This window comes from Rattus norvegicus, chromosome 8 (assembly GCF_036323735.1).
Source record: "Rattus norvegicus strain BN/NHsdMcwi chromosome 8, GRCr8, whole genome shotgun sequence".
Classification (NCBI taxonomy): Eukaryota; Metazoa; Chordata; class Mammalia; order Rodentia; family Muridae; genus Rattus; species Rattus norvegicus.
In genome coordinates, this window is record NC_086026.1 from 65,708,962 (window position 1) to 65,723,632 (window position 14,671).

Below are 14,671 nucleotides of genomic sequence, written 5' to 3' on the forward strand. Positions count from 1 at the left end.
CCAGTAAGATTTGAACCCTCACTATTCATCTTATAAACAAGGGTTATAATAGTAAGGAAAGAGTCTCATGAATACTGAATAGATTCTCCAGATATAATCAGGCTGAATACAACTGAGAAAAATCAAACAGCCATGTCAATAACTCTAAGGTCTACAACCTCAAGACAGTTCCTCAATATTCTTCAGTTTCCTGGCTCCTGTCTATCTGCCTCTGCTCTCCAGTCTCTCCTGTAAGTTGCTTCAAACTCACATATATTTTTCAAGCTGTGTTCTACCCCATCCATGGTTTGTGGCTAATCAAAATCACCAAGACATGCTACCAAGTCTTTCCCATTCCTCTCCCTATCAGTTTCTTTTTTTTTTTAAGATTTACTTATTTTATGTATATGAGTATACTATAGCTGTCTTCAGACACACCAGAAGAGGGCATCAGATCTCATTACAGATGGTTGTGAGCCACCATGTGGTTGTTGGGAATTGAACTTAAGACCTTTGGCAGATCATTCAGTGCTCTTAACCACTGAGCCATCTCTCCAGCCCTTTTAAAAAAAATTACTTATTTTATGTATATAAGTACACATAGCTGTCTGCCCTATCAGTCTCAAACTTACCCGTTTTACCTTTCAGTCTTTACCTCCTCTTCTGCTCACTGAAAAATAATACTCCTTCGTGGTTATTCTTAGTTGTCAATTTGACTACATCTGGAATTAGCTAAAACCCAAACAGGCTGTACAAGCCATGAAGAGAAAGCCAGTAAACACTCCTCTGTGGCTTCTGCGTCAGCTTCCAGCCTCCAGGTCCTGCCTTGTTTGAGTTCCTGTCCTGACTTCCTCCAATGATGAACACTAAAGTGAAGAGTAAGCAAAAAAGAAAAGAAAAAGAAAAAAAAAAAAGCCTTTCCTCCCCCAAGTTGCTTTTGGTCATGGTGTTTATCACAGTGATAGAAACCTTAACTAGGGCACTCAGGGCCAAATCCTCTACCTCTGCCCAGGGTATCCATGTTCATATCCTTCCTTCTCTCTCTTCCTCTGTGCTCTCCTCTCCTCCCTCCCCAACTCTTTCTCTCTCCTTTGATCCTTTCCAGTTCCACATAAGCATGCCCAAGACACTCTTAATTTATAAGAGCTTTTTTTCGGCAAAGTTCTCTAAATCTTCAGCATCTGGCCTCCTTATATTTTCTGAGTCCTTGGGTAAAAGCACTACTTTTGCCTGGGCATGGTGATACACGCTGGGAGTGAGAGGGCAGGAAGATCAGCAGTTCAAGGTCAGCTTTGGCAACAGCTAGTTTTAAAAAGCCAGCCTGGGCTCCTGGCGATTCCAGTCAAGAAATCACTCGCACAAAGAAAAACACTGTATCCTTCTCAATTAGCTGAACTCCCAGATGCACTGACTCCTCACGCCTCCTCTATGCATTACAATGTAACTAACTGCTCTAAATTATTTCAGACAACTTAATCTCCAAGTCTCAGAGAATTCTTTCAAACTTCATCTTACTTGCCCTTTACTGGTAGGTTTATAGCTCCTAGTCCTAGAAAGCTTCTCCCTCAGCTTCCAGATAAACCCTCAGTCTTTCTGGTGTTTTTGTTTGCTTGTTTGTTTGTTTGTTTGTTTGGTTGGTTTGGTTTCTCCATCCTTGGTCTATCTGGCATAGATGGCTGGCTCTCTCCCTTAGCTATTGGCCCTATCTACCTAGCAGTTCCCAACACAAACACGAGAATTATCCTTAATCTTCAGTCTTCCTCTATTTCCATCCATCCATTCATTCATTCATTCATTCATTCATTCATTGTAGAGGGATCATGTGTTATGGTGTGCATTTGGAGGCTAGAGGATAATACGGTGGAGTGGGTTCTGTCCCACCATGTGCATCCCAAGGATGAAAACGTGATGCCAAGATTGACAGCAAGTACCTTTACTCCCTAAACCATCTCACCAGACCCAATCTTTTCTTCTTTTTTTTTTTAAGATTTATTTATTTATTATATATAAGTACACTGTAGCTGTCTTCAGATGCACCAGAAGAGGATATCAGATACCATTACAGATGGTTGTGAGCCACCATGTGGTTGCTGGGATTTGAACTCAGAACCTCTGGAAGAGCAGTTGGTGCTCTTAACCACTGAGCCATCTCTCCAGCCCCCCCCCCTTTTTTTTTCCGGAGCTGGGGACCGAACCCAGGACCTTGCGCTTGCTAGGCAAGCACTCTACCACTGAGCTAAATCCCCAACCCCAACCCAATCTTTTCTAACCTATAACCTATTTGTCCAAATTACTGATAATACTTCAAAAATCTCTCCTACATCCACTCCTCCTCTCCACTCCACGTCACTTCTCATCAGGATTGGCTTGTTCATTGGTCTTGCTTCTAGCTTTACCCCTTTTTAATCCAGCTTTCACTTCTCTGTGAAAATGATAGGTCTAAGCCAGCTCTGATTATATTGCATGATGACTTGGGGATGGAAAAGTGTATTTTGGTTTTATTGTTTATTTTATGTGCATAGGTCTTTTGCCTGTGCTGCCGTCTGACACCAGAAGAGGGTGTCAGAGCCCCTGGAACTAGAGCCACAGGTGTTTGTGAGCCACCATGTAGGTGCCTAGATTGAACCCAGGTCCTCTGGAAAAGCCATTTCTCCAGCCCTGTTTTTGCTTTTCAACTAAAACTTCGCAGCCTTCAAGGTGAAGCTAAAATTCCTGAGATTGGTTTATAATCCGTGGATTTTACTCATTTGCCTCTGTTCTAAAGCTGTGCCATCGCTGTATAGAAAGGGAGTATATGACTGTAGCTAGTCTTAATTGAAATGTGATAAACTGTAAAAAATCACCAAATTCTTAAGACTTTGTATGAAAAGGAGAATATTAAATATCTTAGTATACTCTTTACATTGATCTCAATTTTTATTTTTTAAAACACAGCTGCTAGATATTTGAAATTACATACATGGCTTATGTTTCCTTTTTAAAAATACAATAGCATGAGGACAGATATGTTTCCTCTTTCTGAACTTAGTTGATTCATACATTATTCAAGATTAGCTTGAATAACTCACTAAGATTCCAGAACTTCCCCCACAGTCAAGAATCCAAGTCTGAGTCAACAAGCCTGCCTCTGTACTTCCATTCACAGGCACCTGTGCACACACCTGTCATACACCACACCGTATTATAATTACCGGTTACCAGCCAGCTCTCCTCCTAAAGTATAAACTCCTGGCAAAAGCAGTATCATTCTACATATATTCAGGTCCTACCACCAGGCCTAACACTTTAGAAGACACTCAAATACTTGTCTTCTGTCAGACAAGTGTGAATTTAGCCTGAAAGTTACTAGAATATTTGAATTTTCCAAGGAAAACTAGCCAGCAGGGAGGAAGCCTGTACCAGAAGTTCTAGACTGAGGCATAGGGAATCCTAGTAAAAGACAAATGCGAAAATAAAGTTCACATCCACACTTGCCTCTTACAGTGAGAGAGAAAGAAAGAAAGAAAGAAAGAAAGAAAGAAAGAAAGAAGGAAGGAAGGAAAGAAAGAAAGAAAGAAAGAAAGAAAGGAAGGAAGGAAGAAAGAAAGAGGATTTGCAAAAGTGATATGGAGCCTCAAACTCACACTTGGCATGCCAGGGGCCACAGTGCGGTTCCTAAATTGCTTTAACAACCCATCCAACAAAAGAGTATGACTTGGCAGGTTACAACACAAACAGCTAGAGCCCAGCACCTGTTCCCCTTAAATAGCACATCATTACGGTTAAAAACAACAACAAATCTCTCTCATGAAGCAAACGCTAATCTCATGATGCTTCACCATGGAGCAATTTAGAAGAGTTATTATATGAAGTGTGCCAAAGCCTGAAATTTATGGCTGATACTTCTTTGGCAAATATGGTTGGCACTGCTGGCTGTTAAAAGGCATGTATGCAAATAAGCAAATAAAAGTTTTTAAGCTCTCAGACTTAAATATTTACATTACCATAAATGTACAGAGATAAATGTTTATATGCATTCGCATAGAATGCATTTCAGGAACGCACGTTTTAATGTGACCGTCAGAAAACAGTTACAAAGTGGCATTATTTCTTTATGGGCCTCAGGACAGGCTCTTAAAAAATAAATTCTGACCGAATGTTAATGGGGTAGGAACATTACTGTGGAAGTTTTCTGCACTAGTACTAGACAGAATGAATAGGCAGTACCCTAACGACCCAAACAAGCTTATCTTTTCCTCTCACCAAAACACTTCTTACAACACTGGAAACTAGCCAAACATAAATGTCAGTCCCTAAATAGAGGGTGGGAGAAAGGAGGATCACAAATCAAAAAGCCTTAAAGAAAATAATTTGCCATTATCCCCACATAATATAGTCATACTACTCTCTCCCAAATAGAGACATGATAAAAATATTTTCTCTTCTTCCCCTTTGACATCTATGGGAAGGAGATCTTTGTTTTTGCACATAGTTTGAGAGCTGGTCATTGCCAAAACTCACTTGCAGTGTGGTATGAACTCTGCTTCCATTGTTAACTGCTAATCTCTGTGATAAGGCTATTAACTCCCAACTTGGAAGCCAAGAAAATGTACCTCACCTGCAATTATAGTTTACTGAAAAAGTCACCAAAGAAAGTGCCAGGCACTTTGGAAAGTAATTAGGGTAGTCAGTGAATTGAAAGATCTAAAATGCTCCGAGATTACAAAAGATACCATCATGAGGCTGAGTATCCAAGATTGCTCATGGAAAGTTTTACCCTTGTGGATAATTCAAGTTTGGGCTTCCTGGGTTTTGGGTTGTTTTTTTTTCCCCTACTTTGCAGAGAGCAATATGTGTTCTCTTGACTACATACTTAATTTGCTAAGGTAGGTAAAGGGAGAAAGAACACTGTGGCTGAAAAAAAAAAAAAGGAAGAAAGAAAAAAAATCAAATCAACAGGCCGCCAAACAGAATACTCAAAGCAAGCAATTCCAATTCAGGTGAAAAAGCTGCTCATGTACATCATCCAATGACCTAAAAATAGCCTTTTATGTAAGTCACCAAGTATTTAATTGAGAGTGTACTCTTACCACATTCAACAGAGGCAAGAAAAATGTACTGGGTTTTCTATAGTAAGGCCAACGAAGATGAAATCATAGTTTTCCTCTAACTCATCTCTATCCTTCAACGTCAGCCACCCAATAACTCCATTCCACAGCTCTGATTCCTAAATTTGGGTCCTTAAAAATCGGGATCTGGGGGAGGGGGACGGGAAGGCGGACTATTCTTTGATATTGCTCACAGTAGTCATTAATGTAGTCCAAGAACAAAATCAAGCTCTCCAACGGATGGAGCATAAGATGGGGGGGGGGGGGGTTGTACCCAGTTCAGATGGCAAGTCCTCTTCGAAGGAAGAAAGGAAATTCGCAAGACACCATAAGTCAAAGGGCAAAGGGAAAAAAAGAAAAAAAGAAAAATGACTAAACCAGCCTCTCAAAATCCCAAACCCCTAAGCAACCTAGGAAGCCTGCGCGCATTAGGGGCTCACTAGCCAGAGCGTGAAGTGAGCAGGCACAGAGCCACCGGTTCCGTCCCGACTGCCGCTGCAAGGCTGAGCCGGATCCTCCCAGGTCTGGGAGTGAGGCGACTACACAGACTAGCAGAAGAAACCCTTCCTGCCCCAGCCTCCGCGTCCCCAGGCTCCTCTAAGGCTTCACTTTCCTCTGGAGCCTCCCAGCCCAGCCCCGGGAAGTCCCTAGCCGCCAGGTTCCAACTTTCCCTCCTCTGGGGGGCGCCGCGCTACCGGGACCATCGCAATCCAGGGTAACGAGGCCTGGGCCGGCGGGGGGCATGAGAGGGCTCGCGGCGCCCGCGGGGCGCGTGGGTGGCCGGGGCGCTGCAGCCCGCGCCCCGCAAGACGCACCGGCTGCCGAGCCCCTGCGGCGCCACCCAGTCCGGAGTCCCCTAGGTCCGCGTCCTCACCTCTCGGCGACCCTGGCCCCATAAGCCAGCGCGCGTGGGAAAGGGACCTAGGGTACGTGGGCAACCCTGCCCCCGTTACCTGAGGGGAGCACACGCCGTCACGATATTCACCATTGCCGCCTGTCCCGTCCCCTTTCTGGTGACCGCGGACGCCTCCACCGAGCAACTGACACAACTAACTAACTACTCGCGGCCGCGGAGTCCACAGCGCGCTCCCGGCCGCTCCGTCCGCCCAGCCCACCAGTCCGCTTGCTCCTCCCAACCCTGCACGCCGCCCCGTCGCGCGCACTCTTGCCGCTTCACTTCTTGAGAACGCGCGCGCGCGCTCTCACCAAACCTCCGCCGTCTCCGAGCTCTCCTCTCAGCCCCATGGGAGGAGTTGACAAGAGGCCACGCCTCTCTGAGTGCCAATATCCGGAGAACAGGACCTAGAGAAGGTCTGATTGGCTAAGGGGTGGAGCCAAGACTAGAGGGCGGGGCGACCGGGACCTTGAGTCCATGTGACGGGGAATTTGGGTTCAATTAAACGCCAGTGGAAGTGAACAGTGCAGATTTGGGCCTTTTCGGGGCCGAATCACCTTAAGTCTGCCAGTCGTCAACTACAGAATAACTATTCTCTAAGACTCAGTATAAAATAATTACCGATTTAAGTCCCACTATTTTTTGAGCGCCTTAGCAATGAAAATGAAAACTACATTTCCCAAGAACCTTCGCGAAAGTGAGTCTCACCTTGCGTAGTCACGTAGTCCTTCGCCGCATTGGACAAAATAATCCCTTCATTTCTCTGAAAGTATCGGGTATAACATTTCACGTCTCTCCTCATCGGAACAATTCTCAATATTACCACGATAAAAGAAGTTACCTATCTGGAGGTGACTAAATGATTAAGTAAAGAGTAAGAAAAGACATCAAAATAAAGTACTGCGGAGGAATTTCTGTCAAGCTGTGAGACGACGGAGTGAAGAGTGAAGGCGATTGCGAGGGGCTGAGGGAATTGTCCTCTGTGCAAGGGACTTTCATTAGTCCCCAGGCCCCTGCCTGCCCCTACCGTCAGCAGGTTAGTAAGCAAGACGAGCATGGGGGTGGCCACAGTCGAGATGTCCTTCCCCTTTGAAGATCATCCCTCTTTTGCTGCTGCTGTTATTGGTTTGTCTTGGTTTAAGGCCCACTGAATGGGGGCGCCTCACTTCCGGTTGGGGGAAGGGAGACATGCTGTCATGGGGAGGGGGAACTATAACTCACTTCCTGTGTGGGGTAGGATGATGTTTGGGGGGTGTCCAAGCCACTTCCCGTGTTGATGAGAGCCAGAAAAGGTGTTGGTTTGTGCCATTCTCAGAGAGAGTTCCTACAGCCTTGGAAATGTGTTTTCAAGTCACGTGTTCGGTTATTCCCCCAAATTATGATAATCACCAGGCCACGATCAGAATTTATGTATTTTGTTTCTGTGTGTAAATTGAAAATTTTCTCCCCAGCAAGATTATCTTAATGCTTTCTCCAAAGAATTTAAAACACCTTGTTAAAATTCTCTACAAGACTACATACTTTGTTATGTGACTTGTGAATTGCCCACCCTTGCACCTAAGTCAAGTTTGTCCTTAACTGAGTGAAGTATGTAGTCTCTACCTAGACACAGACCAGGAACTCCTTACCCTCTCTTTTAAGGAGGTAGTTTATTAATTAGAGGACTGAATAGTTCACATAAATTATAGGACATTTTCATATTTGCAAAGGGAGAGAGTATCACACTGCAGAACTCTGATTTGATGTTACCTTAATAGAGTATATGTTACATACTTAGAACTGTTACTTTAAGATTGAAGGTTTCAACCTATATGTTATAAAATGGAGAACTACATCATCCACCTTAAAATTGTTTTTATGTAGTTTACCTGTGGTGTTTATGAAAGATGCATTTTGTGGTGTTTCCCCGTTTGTAATTTGAGTTTGTCACTGATTTTAAAATGAGGTCTATTTATGGTTTTAAAACATGGCAAATGTTGGCAAATTCAACTCGCATACTGAGTAAGAGGAAAATGTCTCAGGAAGAACTAAAGATGAGTAAGACAGAACTTTCTGTTTTTCTCTACTCTGTTTTAACAAAACAAACAAGCAAAACCAAGAAACTATCTGAAGTAATAAGCAACAGTTTTGATTCCTTGGCAGCTCTTGTCCAGCAACACAGTATACAAGTGTATGTTGGCAGAGTCAGTCTATTTGGAACTCTTTATAAAAACTTAAGCTATCAGGTGAGCCTAAAATTGCATTGTCTTCCAATATTAGGGTGCATATGTTTCTAATTTCATAGTTTGCACTTACAGTAGAAAATTTTTTTAAACTAAATGTGAAGATAAAAATATTTTAACTTTTATATGAACATTAAAAAAATATTCCTGTTCATTCTAGAAACACCAGGACTGGCATATATATGCACTCACAGAGACTGTGGCAGCATGCATGCACAGGGCCTGTACAGGTCTACACCACATAGGGTCCTAGAGGAGAAAAGAGAAGTGGACACATGTGCCCATCCCTAACCTAGAAGCTATATCCAATTTGCTTACAAGTGAAAAATTAGTTTTCTCCAAAGTAGTCTCACTGAAGAAACAAACCGCTCTTAAGTAGCCCCATGTCCAGCAGTAAATGACCATCACAGAATGAATTCGGCAAATCTTTGGAAGTTCAATGAGTTGTTTTTAACCTTTTGGGTTCTTCTTGTAAATGTTATGACATCCAATTTTTGTTTTCTGTGGAAGTCTTCTGCGTGTGTGTCTCTGCGTCTATATGCATTTTGTGTTCTTTTCCTTGTTCGTTTTGTCCTATTCTGATATCGTATTTTATTTTATTATTCCTTAGATGCCGTTTGTTTTCTAGTAAAGACAGAAAGGGGTGAATTCAAATAAGAGAGGAGGAAGAGCCATCAGCAGGGAAATTAATCAAAATGTGTTGTATGAAAAAAATCTATTTTCAATAATAGGAAAAAATATTCTTAGGCTGGGAGTACAGCTAAGTGGTAGAGCGCTTGCCAACTGTACATAATATGAGTCTCTGGATTCAGAGTTTGATCACCAGTACTGACAGGAAAAAAAAAATCAGCCTGGGTAATTATGGTAGTGCATACATTTAATCCCAGCACTCAGGAGGCAGAGGCAAGCAGATCTTAGTGAGGTTCAGACTAGCCTAATTTACATAGTAAGTTCTAGGCCAGCCAGAGGTACACAGTGACAGCCTATCTCAAAAACAAATACCAAATCACTCTGATGGGATTGGAATGGAACTGCCTGCCTCATATGAGGAGTCTTCCATTTCAGCCCCAGCCCCAGCCCCAGCACCACCACCACCACCATTTCTGAGATGCTAAAATCAGTATCTGAAAGGCCACAAAATTGATGCAGTAGTGAATTTTTAAAAGACAAGAAAAATATTGTCTGTGGTTATTGGTAGAGGTTAGGGACATGTACGCTACACCAAGTGGATATGAATTGAGAAGGAAGGAAGTATTCGGTGTCTTTTCCATTAATGTAACATTCTAGGTGGAGTCACCCTGAGCAATTAACTCTAGTGTTAGGAAGTAAAACACAGAAGGACGGAAAACTAATCCAGAAAGCTGGAAAATAATGCCACAATGTTGGTTGAGGTACAGTAGTGCTGCCTTTTTGGGAACAGTTTTGGAAAGCAAAGGAGTTTATTAAATCGATCCTGAAGATATTCTGTGGAAGACATGCAATGTAATAGAAACAAGACAAATTGCAGTGGCAAGATTTGTGCAGCTTGAAGAACTGTCTGTGCAGAAGAAAGCAATATAGAAAGTACGTATCAGGAAGATGTTTTGTGATAAGTGACAGTTATTCATTGGTCCCATCAAAGAAGAATTATTAGATACGCTGCTGAAAAATAGAGAAGCGAAGCCTGTGTGGCCTATTCCTCCTCCTCTTTAAAGAGTGTTTCTATGGAAAGGCTTATCTCCTCCCAGGGGATTTTCCCCTTAATGCCCCTTTGTTGCCTTTTTTTTTTTTTTTTAATACATCCCTAGTGTCAAAATTAGGAAAACCATTTGCAAACATAGTTACTTCTTTAGGTTAATACATTTTAGATTTTCACTTCACTCCTTGCCATCTGTGATAGAGAAGCTGTTGATTATTTTTAGAGTATTCGGATTAAGTAACTATTTTCTTTTCCTTAAAATAGTTGTGGCATACACTGCCCAGAGCAGTTTGAAACATTAAAACAGTAGGCCAGAACCTTGGAACCTTTCTCACTAAAACTTGAATATCTGCACAGTTGCTACATAGTTGCAAAGGCCTTTCTGCATCCTTTTGTTTACCGTGTTGTACCTCCGAGGTGGTGGTTTTGGTTTCTGCTTTGTAGTTGAGGGCTAAAAGGAGCAGGCTAGCAGCAGCTTAAATGAGTTTACCTATTTCTTTGCTGTCATTTTTATTTCTGTACTTTCATATGTGTTCAAATGAAAATTTAGCTTACATGGCTTTTCGTTATTTCAACAAACACTGAATACTGCTACGTATCAGTCATGATCTCGCTTCAAGTACAGGAAATACAAATACCCTTATTCTCTTGGGGCTTACTTCCTAGTTGATAGATCAAAGCCAGAATTTTGCTTGTATGGTGTTTTTAAATGAGATGTTCTCATCACTATTCAAGCTGAACTAAGATGCATTCCTAAATTTGATATCTCTTGATTTCTAAGCCATTCTAAAGCTTGTTTTGACTATTTCCTTTATTGTTACATGCTTCATGGTTTTACTGTTTAACTTGCCTTGTACTGTGTATAGTGAACAGTAGGGAAAACCGGAGCTCAGACAGGCTAAATTCAAAGCTAGTCTTTGTGCTTCATTGGCTTCGTCAGCTTGAGCGGTTAGCTTCCATGTGCCTCAGTTTTCCTGATCTGAATGTGACTCCTTGGTGAAAGGGGGGATTACATGGGAATCACTTGGTGTAGTCCTGGGGCTTGGAGCCTAATGAATGCTATTATTTAACCCCAGGCTTGCCTCAGCTTTTCAGACTATTAGGATCCACCCATTGACCTCTGTTAAGCCACAGGTAGAATACAGTAGTAGATTCATTGACATCCTGCCTTCTGTCCTCTGTTAGCATGCTCACTAAGTGGTCAGAATTTTGTTTGTTTCTTCTGAGAGAAAAAAATCACTAATCTCAATTGTTTTACAAATTATACTTAATAGAAACGTTTTCATGAAAAAAAGTTAAAGAGTCACCAAAGTAAATTATTTTAGGAAGACCTTCAGCTCATTTTGCCAACTATGAAGGCCTCTCACACTGTGAGCATGCCTTTCATCATCTGTCTATACATTTGAAACTGGATGGTGGCTGAGGGGAAGCTCTGTCGTCTACCTTGCCTGTCTCACTTTGCTCCTGTTGTCGTCTGACATACTTTCACTTATCCTGGAAATTCCCATCTATCAACACTCTGCCCTTGTGTCCTCTCTAAGTACACCTTCAAGAAATATGTTCTGATGTCCACTCCCAAACCACATGTGTCTGTCTGTCAATCCTCCAGAGTATTCTGTGCCTTTATTGTTGCATTTATTAGTGTAATTTACTAGTCCTCAGGCTCCTGTTGTTATTATGTAGTGAGAATGTCCTCCTGAACAAGGCTATATAAGCTATATCCTGTTCATCTCTAGGTTTGCTCTCACCCCTGGAACCATGTCGCTCATAAGCGTAGACAATATTTATAGTTTAATTGATACTAGGGTTGTAATGAAATTCATATGTAACTTGTATCTACTATTTATGCTCAGCCGGAAGGATTATGGCCAGTATATAATAGGGACTCATACATCTGTAGTATGTGTGACTAAGTTATTATGCTCCCGTTTGCAAGCATTCTGTGGTGTCAGTGTTATATATTAATTACCTGATATGTGATCATAACTATGAGAACTGATCTGTGCAGTCAATGTTAGAAAAAAACAGTTTGTAACTTGCTTGTGGACTCACTTACCTAAGTGAGGGGTGGGAAGGTCAGCACACATTGTATTTGAAGAGCTTTCCCTTCAGTTCAAACACAAAAACTAAGAAGATTTTTAGGCATTTTATATGCATGAAACATTTTGATATTTACCCCCATTACCTTCTGTTGTCCCCGCTCCTCCCGATCCCCTTCCTCTTTCCCAGAAGATATGGTCCCCCATCTATCATGTATTCTCCCTCACCTAAAATCAACATGTGAGAGAAGCATGTGATGCTTGCCTCTCTGAGTCTGGTTTATTGTGTTTAACCTAATGATCGTAAGTGGAAACAACTTCTCATCTTCCTTATTAATAAGTAATATTTAATGTAGATAGATACTAGGATAGCTGGGTCCTGTGAGAGTTCTGTTTAGGGATGGTTGTTTGTTTGCTTGTTTGTTTTATTGTCGGTTTTGAGCCAGGATCTCACTATGTAGCCCTGGCTGGCCTAGGGCTCTCTGTGTAGATCAGGCCTCAAACTCCTGCAAATCTACCTGTCTCTAGCTTCCAAGTGCTGGGATTAAAGCGTTCGCTGCCATGCCAAGTTGTCTTTGTTTGCTTTTAGTTTTTGCTTTCTTGATGATAGGCTCACTGCCAAAGACGGCATGGAATTTCATTTACATTTCCCTGATGACTGAGAGTTGGACATTTTTCATCATTACTCAGATTTCTTTATTCATGCCTGAATAAAATTCCATTGTGTATGTGTGCCACATTTTCTTTATCCATTTACCAGTTGATCAACTCAATTGGCTCCATTGCTTAGTTATTGTACAGTGTATATTGTATAGTGTAGCAGTGAATATGGATATGCAAGTATTTTTAGTTATGTACCCAGGATTGGCATGGCCAAGTCATGTGGACATTTTGTTCTTGTTTTGTGTGTGTGTTCATGTGCCCCATGCATGTTTGCAAAGTCAGAGGTCAATGTTAGATGACGACGTCTACCACTCTCCATCCAGCTTATTAACTTGTATTTTGTTTGACAAGGTCCCTCACCACACATAGAGCCAGCTCACAATTTCAGGTAGTCAGCAAGCTCCTGAGATCCACCGCTTTCTGTTCCTACTGAGAGGCCACCACACTGGGCTTTTTGTGGCTGCGGGGATACGAACCAGGTCCTTGTGCTCCCATATGAAGTGCTTTATCCACTGAGCTATATCTTTTAGTCCCTGTGTCGTAGTTTCATTTCCTGTTGCAGTGGTCAAATGCTGACAAACAACATAAAAGAAAAAGGGTGTGTCCAGGTCACAGTTCCAGATTACAGCCCATGGTGGCAGGGAAGTCTTAGTAGCAGGAACTTGAAAAAACTGTTCATTCTGCATCCACAGTCAGAAGTAGAGAGCAATGGATTACACCTGCATGCAAGTGTATGGTGCAGGGAATACCCACAGTGGGCGAGTCTTCCCCTTGGGCAAGTAAACACCATGGACATGTCCAGTGTAAACCTGATCTAGACTGTCCTTCATTATGGCTCCCCTTCCAGGTGATTCTGCTTGTGACAAGCTGATTCTTAAAACTAGTTGTCACACCCCAAGTGTAGTTGTTGGAAGGCCCTCTACCACTGACTTCCATGACAGCTGCACTGGTTTACATCCTCAACAGCCCTGGGCATGGCTTCTTTCCTCACCCTTGCCACCACTGTTGATGTTGTCCTGGTGATAACAATTCTGACGGGGGTGAAATGGAATCTCAAAACAGATCTCTTTTTTTCTTGTACTTGTTCTTGTTCTTGTGTATATGAGTATTTTGCTTGCATACCCACAGAGACCAGAAGAGGGTGTTGGATTCCCAGGAACTAGAATTACGCACAAGTGTAAGCCACTATTAAGTGCTATGAATTGATCCCAGGTCTTCTGAAAGAAAGGCCAGTGTTCTTAATCACTGAGTCATCTCTCTAGTCCCTCAACACACGTTTGTGTTTTTCTGAAAGCCTAAGATATTGAACGCTTTTTCAAATATTTATGGACCATTTGTATTTCTTTTCAGAAATATTTCAGAAATACTTGGTTCATTGGTTTATTTATTGATTAGATGATTTTATTTTACAGTGTTCAATTTTTACGGTTCTGTATATATTCTATGTATTAATTTCCTGTCTCATATATACTGGATAAAGATTTTTCCCCCATTCTGTAGTCTGTCTTCTTTGCTTATACAAAAGCTTTGACTTCTTTTTGTACTTGTGTCCCTTCTATTTATCTCCCTTGTCTACTGCTCCAGCTAAGGCTTTGAGTTCTGTATTGAAAAAAAATCAGTAGAAGGGGCCACCCTGTCTCATTCCTGATTTTAAAGAAAGTGGTTTTGGTTTTTCTTTTTTTAGCATTATGGCAGCTATAAATGAAATGTGTTGTTTTGGCCGGGGAGGGGCTTGCTTGGTTGGTTAGTTGGTTTTTTGAGGCAAGGTTTCTCTGTATAGCACTGGCTGTCCTAGAACTTGTTTTCTACACGAGGCTGGCTTTGAACTCACAGTGATCCACCTCCCTCTGCCTCTCCAGTGATGAGATTAAAGGTTTGAGCCATAACTACCTTGCTGAAATATTGTTTCTTCTACTTCTTGATTCTTCACAGCTTTTATTAAACCTTGTTTTATAGGCCTTTCCCGTGTCTTTTAAGAAGATCATGTTATTTCTGTCAAGTTTAATTATGTATTACATATATTGATTTGAATATGTAGAACCAGTTTATATCTCTAGGATTGAACAAAGTTGATCATGATATATGGTCTTCTTTTTGCCCATGGATTT

General features: G+C 41.7%; 2 protein-coding genes across 12 annotated transcripts in view; one reads left to right on the plus strand and one right to left on the minus strand.

The window, feature by feature from the left end:
- Nucleotides 1–6,807, minus strand: part of Peak1 (pseudopodium-enriched atypical kinase 1) — a 214,701-nt gene extending 207,894 nt beyond the window's left edge. For 3 of the 11 annotated variants that reach the window (XM_039081464.2, XM_063265472.1, XM_063265471.1), the window contains exon 1: nucleotides 6,020–6,182. The gene's annotated coding sequence lies outside the window, so the exon portion shown is untranslated. Of the gene's footprint in view, nucleotides 1–6,019; nucleotides 6,242–6,669 lie in introns of those variants that run through there. The other 8 variants (XM_006243115.5, XM_017595643.3, XM_039081465.2 and 5 more) reach the window with 5 other exon arrangements.
- Nucleotides 6,727–14,671, plus strand: part of Hmg20a (high mobility group 20A) — a 75,976-nt gene continuing 68,031 nt past the window's right edge. Inside the window, exon 1 of the mRNA NM_001108150.1 lies at nucleotides 6,727–6,997. The gene's annotated coding sequence lies outside the window, so the exon portion shown is untranslated. The remainder of the gene's footprint in view (nucleotides 6,998–14,671) is intronic.